This window comes from Carlito syrichta, unplaced genomic scaffold (genome assembly GCF_000164805.1).
Source record: "Carlito syrichta isolate Samal-C Ts95f unplaced genomic scaffold, Tarsius_syrichta-2.0.1 Scaffold304506, whole genome shotgun sequence".
Classification (NCBI taxonomy): Eukaryota; Metazoa; Chordata; class Mammalia; order Primates; family Tarsiidae; genus Carlito; species Carlito syrichta.
Window position 1 is genome coordinate 307,104 of NW_007248602.1, and position 6,675 is coordinate 313,778.

Consider the following 6,675-nt stretch of genomic DNA (forward strand, 5'->3'; position numbering starts at 1 on the left):
GAATGTACACTATAAATTTACAGAAGTGGAGTCACACTGTACATATCTATACTGCTATCTACTTTTTAAACTTAACTATACATTATAAGTAACTTCCCATGTTATGTCACATTTCTTTGATTATACCATTTGTAACAGGTGTATTTTCTTCCATTGTGCATATGCACTGTGATCCAGAAACACCTTGGCACTTCTTTGGCACTATGTATTTGCACATGTCTTTATTTGTTTCCAGTTCCCCGGCATTTTTCTGAAAATGTTGCTGCCGCTATAAAGGCAAAGCATAACCACCAGACCAAAGGTTGTCTTAGAAAACAGGCATGTTGAAGAAAACTGCAAATGAGACCTTTCCTTGTAAACTTGTTTGTCTCTTTTACCATGTTACAAGCGTTTTTAGACTGTTGCCTCCACTGGCTGTGTCACACTTGTGCGTGTCCTGAAGGCAGCAGTGAGGTGTGCACCTCCCTAATATCATCCTAGGGCCCCATCCATAGCAGTCCTCAATAAATAATTGTCAAACCAGGCTCGGTGGCTAAGCCTGTAATCCCAGCACTTTGGGAGGCTGAAGCAAGTGGCTTGTTTGAGCCCACGGGTTTGAGACCAACTAGGGCATCTTGGCAAGCCCTCATCTCTACAATAAATCAAAATTTAGCTGGGCATGTAGTTCCAGCTACTTGGAAGACTGAGGCGGAAGGATCGCCAGAGTCCATCAGGTCGACGCTGGGGTGGCTGGGAGTGTGCCACCGCACTCCAGCTTGGGCGATGGAATGAGACTCCAACTCAATAATAATAATAATAATCAGAAGAAGAAGAGGAGGAGGAGGAGGAGGAGGAGGAGGAGGAGGAGGAGGAGGAGGAGGAGGAAGAGGAAGAGAAAGAGGAAGAGAAGAAGAGGAAGAAGAAGAAAAAGAAGAAGAAGAAGAAGAAGGAGGAGGAGGAGGAGGAGGAGGAGGAGGAGTCAAACTGAACTAAACTAAAGCCTTTCCACTCATGAGTAAATGCCTGCTCACTTCACAGGAAGTCCCAACTGTCTTTTTCTGTGAGCATGTTATTTGTGTTTCCCTCCATAGTAATTCCACTGGATTTGATCCATATTCTTTAGTATTTCTCACAATAAATTTTCTGTGTCTGCATATCTTCCTCACTGTGCATGCTTATGCCCAGCATCTAACAGAGTCTAGCATGAAACAAACTAAATGAACTTTCAGAGACTGGATTTTCTGAAACTAATACAGAATACAATGTTAGTACTTAATAAACTCTTGTGGACTTGAACTGAACTGGATTCCAACAGTAGAAGTGGATAAATTGCTACCTCTTTACCTCTAGTTTTAGCCCTTAATGATCTTACTGGTGTTCGGTGATGGATGAGCACAGCATAAACTGTTTCCCCTTTATCACCTCCCAAAACTGAAAACGCTGACACTTTTCATGCCCTGTTAATTCTTTTCCTTCTTACAAAGGATAACGTTGGATACGGTTTACTTGCAGTGATTGTATCGATCTTCATTCTTGAGATGCAATTGGATCTTTCCCTTGCAGGCAAGTTGTCATTGACTTTTACTTGGAGACACAGATACCGACCATGGGATGCTTCGGAGGAAGCCAAGACTCAGTATTCAATTGTGACTGGCCCAGTGAGCTGGAATTTTTATCCAGGCAGAGCTAACCTTCATTATCTTGTTGGATGGGCTCTTTCATGTTGCTTCCAAAAGAGCTTTATACAAACGTAGATTTGTACAGTGGGAAAAAGGATATTAAATTATTTAAACTTTCAAATCAAATAAAATCTGCATCTTTTTAAACTCACCATTGTTATGATAAGTCATACATGTAGGTTTTCTCAAAAACAGTGAGAACAAGAATTATCTGAGTGAACAGATGTGGATGAATTAAGAGCATAACTCTTTACCTTGGAACAGGGTGGCCCAGTTTACAAAACATGTAAATAATCATTGACTCAGTTGTCCTTGATAGTATTCTTGTAAGAACAATATATTTATCCCCAGAGGAAGAAACAAGGTTCATAGAGATTAAGGAATAAATTAAATGTAGCACAGCTGATAACAGATCTAATTGTCAAAGCCCTTGCTCTATTACACTTTGCCCCTATGTGATTTGGCTTTTGTAAAATAAAGCTGTTCATAAACACTTTTCCATGCAATATCTCATCTGATACAACAACCCACTGAAAATTTTATGATCCCTTTGCAAGGTGAAAATTTGTGCATTGATAAATGATTCTTTTAAATGTAAAATCAAGCTAGGAGCTGACAAACATGTGTAGGACTTACATACTAAAAATATCAATGCTGATTTTTTTTTAATTGGAGAAGATTTGGACAAATGAAGAGACATACTGTGCTCATGGATTGAAAGACTTGATATAGTAAAGATATCAATTCTTCCCAAATTGATATGTAGATTTAGCACAATGCCTATCAATAGCTCAGTAAGAGTTTTTGTACATATAGACAAGATTATTCTAAAATGCATGTGAAGAAGAAAACAAACTATAATGCCTAAACAATTTTTTTAAAAAGTAAAGTGAAAGAAATTAGTCTACTCAATTTCAAGATTTATTTTGTAGTCACAGTTATAAAGACTATGTGGGATTGGCAAAAGGATACATGGATCAACGGAACCAAATACAGAACCTAGAAATAGATCCACACTAGTACGGCCTACTATTACAAAGTTGCAAAAGCAATTCAATGGAGAAAAGATCACTTTTTAAAGGAATGGTGCTGAACCAATAGGACATCCATAGGTAAGAAAAAAAAAAAGAATCTTGACCTAGTATCATACATTATTCAAAAATTAACTCAAAATGGATCATGAACTTAAAACAAGAAGTTCCATAAGAGAAAATCTTTGGACCTAGAGCTAAGTAAAGGGTTTTTAGAATTAACATCAAAGGAACAATCTATTAAAGGAAAAACATAAATTTAACTGCATCCAAATAAAAACTTTTGTCTGTGAAAGACCCTGTTAAGAAATGAAATCACAAATTATAGAATAGGGGCAAGTATTTGCAAACCACATATCCAACCAACAACTGGTATATAAAATATGCAAAAAATACTCTTAAAATTCAATCACAAGAAACAAGCAACTCAATCATAAAATAAGTAAAAGACATATCTTTTTTTTTTACTTTATTTTATTATAAAGATGTGGGGTACAAGTCAGGATTAGGCACATAAGTAACGTATGTGCAGATGAAGTTTGAGCTCCATCTGGCCTTTCTTCCCCAGGTTAAGGATCAGGTACCCTTTGTGTTGTTACATGTGCCACAACTCCCACCCCCACTTCCCCCCTCCCTGCTGAGTAAAAAATATTAAGAGGCATTTCTTTAAAGAGGACACACAGGTAAAAATAAATAAATAAATAAGCACATGAAATTATCTCCAATATCATTAGCCATCAGGGAAATGAAAACTAAAACCACAATAAGATATTACTGCACACCTATTAGTATGGCTAAAATAAAAAGAGTGACACCACAAAATGCTAGCGACGACACAGGGAAACTAAATTACTCATGCACTGGTGGCGATAAAAGGGTGCAGTCACTTTAAAAAACGGTTTGGTCATTTTTTAAAATGCCAAATATGCAACTACCATACAATACATAAATAGCACGCCTGCATATTTATTCCAGAGAAATGAAGACTTCTGTTCACACAAAACCTGTACACAAGTGTTTATAGCAGCTTTATTTAAAATAGACAAAAATTGGAAAAAACCTAATGTCCTTCAGTGGTTAAAAAACTGTGGTGCATTCACACCACAGAATACTACTTAGCAATAAAAAAGAATTAACTATTGTTACACACAACAGCCTAAATGAATCTCTAGAGCAATATGCTAAGTGAAAAAAAAATCAATCTCAAAAGGTTGCACACTGGATGACTCCATTTATATAATATTCTTGAAATGAAAAAATTACACAAATGGAGAAAAACTTAGGTTTAAGGATAAAACCAGGATAGAAGGAAACTGGCTGTGGCTATGAAAGGGTAACGTGAGGAGTCCTTAAGATGATGCAATATTCTATATCTTGTAACACTATAGACTTGTCATTGACTTGTCATTGACATTGACTGTATCCAGGACAATCTCTCTGTTGTGGCATTGTACTATACAATAAGATATTGCCATTGGGGGAAAGTGGGTAAATAGAACACAGGATCTCACCCATGAATTTTTTACAATTGCATGTGAATCTATAATTGTCTCAAAATAAAATGCTTAATTTAAAAAATAGAACCGATAAAAAGAGCTTAAAAAATAGAAAGATATTTAGGAGGATATCACAGAGTTTAGGCTTTTACTAATGACACAGACCACATCTTGTGACCTCTTTTATGTTGATTTAATTTTTCAAATTTTTTATTTTTAAGATCTGGGATACAATTCCGGGTTAGGTATACAAATGGTCATTGTACAGGTAGAGTTTGGGCCTCACTTTGGTCCCCACATCACCTGGTTTGAGATCAAGTACCCTTATTGATGAAGAGTGCCCACCTGGTCCCTCTCCTAGCCATTACCCACTACCGTCAATCCCTTTCTTACTGTATTATGATCATTGTTGAGGGTCAGCTTATGAGTGAGAACATGTGGAACTCTGCTCTTTGTTTCTGTGATAGATCACTGAGCATTACAGACTCAAAATCCATCCAAGTTGCTGTGAAGTTCATAATTTTGTCCTACTTTATGGCTACATAATATTCCATTGTGCATACGTACCACATTTTTCAATCCAGTCTATTTCAATGGACTGCACGGTTGGTTCCATATTTTTGCTATTGTGAATAGTGCTGCAATAAACATGCGTGTGCAGGTATCTTTTTTGTAGAATGATTTGAGTTCCTCCAAGTATATTCCCAGAAAGGAGATTGCTGGGTCTTATGGGAGTCAATTTTTAGATCTTTTAGGAATTGCCACACTGTTTTCCACAGAGGCTGTACTAGCTTACATTTCCACCAATGGTGTAGAGTGTTCCCTTTTCCTCGCATCTTCTCTAGCATCTGTTGTTTTTTGAGTTATTGATGATGGCCATCCTGGCTGGAATTAGGTGGTATCTCAGTGTAGTCTTAATTTGCATTTCTTTGATGATTAGAGAGGCTGAGCAATTTTTTATGTGTCCATTGGCTGCTCATTTGTCTTCTTTTGAGAAGTGTCTATTCATATCTTTTACCCACTTTTTAACAGGACTGCTTGTTTTTTTCTTTTTGGCATGTTTGAGTTCCTTATAGACACTATATGTTAGACCTTTGTTAAATATACAGTTGGCAAACAGTTTTTCCCAGTCTTGGACTATGCCTTTCTCTCTTGATGGTTTCTTTCATTTTGCAAAAGCTTTTTAGTTTGATGAAGTCTCACTTGTCTATCTTATCTCTTATGGCATGGACACTTGGGGTTTGATCAGGAATTGGTTACCAGTTCCAATTTCCATAAGGGTGTCTCCTGCATTTTCTAAGGTTCTTGTAGTTTGAGGTTTTATGTTTAGGTCTTTTGATCCATTTTATATTTCTGTATAGTCATTTCCAGGTCTGAGAAGAATGATATTGGCAATTTAGTGGGTATTGTGTTAAATCTGTAGACTGCCTTGGGTAGGATGGACATCTTAACAATGTTGGTTCTTCCAATCCATGAGCATGGAATATTTTTCCATTTGTCTATGTCATCTTCGATTTCTTTAAGCAATGTTTTATAGTTTTCTTTGTAAAGTTCTTTCAATTTCTATGGTTAGGAAGATGCCAAGGTTTGGTCTTGTTTTGTTTTTCTAGCTAATATGAATGGGACTGTGCTTTTGGGGGGGTCTCTGCCTGTTTATTGCTGATGTATAAGAATGCTACTGTCTTTTGCATGTTGATTTTGTACCCTGAGACTTTGTCAAAGTCCTTTATCAGTGCAAGAAGGTTTTTGACAGATTCTCTTGGATTTTCAAGGCATAGAATCATATCATCTGCAAAGAAGGATAGTTTGAATTCCGCTTTCCCTACTTGGAAACCCCTGATTTCCTTCTCTTGTCTGATTGCTCTAGCTAAGACTTCCAACACTACATTGAACAAGAGGAGTGAAAGTGGCAGCCTTGTCTTGCTCCAGTTTTCAGGGGAAATGCTTTCAATTTTTGTCCATTTAGAAATATACTGACTGTGGGTTATCATAGATGATTCCTACTATTTTGAGGTATATAGGAGTAGAACACCTAGGCATAGGAGTTCAAGGGTTCTTATCAAGAAGGGATGCTGGATTTTATCGAATGCTTTTTCTGCATCTAATGACATAATCATGTGATTCCTATTTTCACATCTGTTGATGTATTTAAATAATTACATTTATAGTTTTACAGATGTTGAACCAGCCCTACATCCCAGGGATGAAGCCATGGTCGATGATTTTTGAGATGTGCTGTTGGATTCAATTTGCTAGAATATTGTTGCATATTTTTTGCTTCTATGTTCATCAGGGATATTGGCCTGTAGCTCTCTTTCTTTATTGGATCTTTACCTGATTTGGGAATCAGTGTGATGTTAGCTTCAGAAAATGATTTGGAGAGAGTTCCATCTTTCATGAATGCTTGGCATATTTTCAATAGGATCAATATCAACACCTCCTTGTATGTTTTGTAAAAATCCAATGGAAAACTGTCTGGTTCAGGACTTT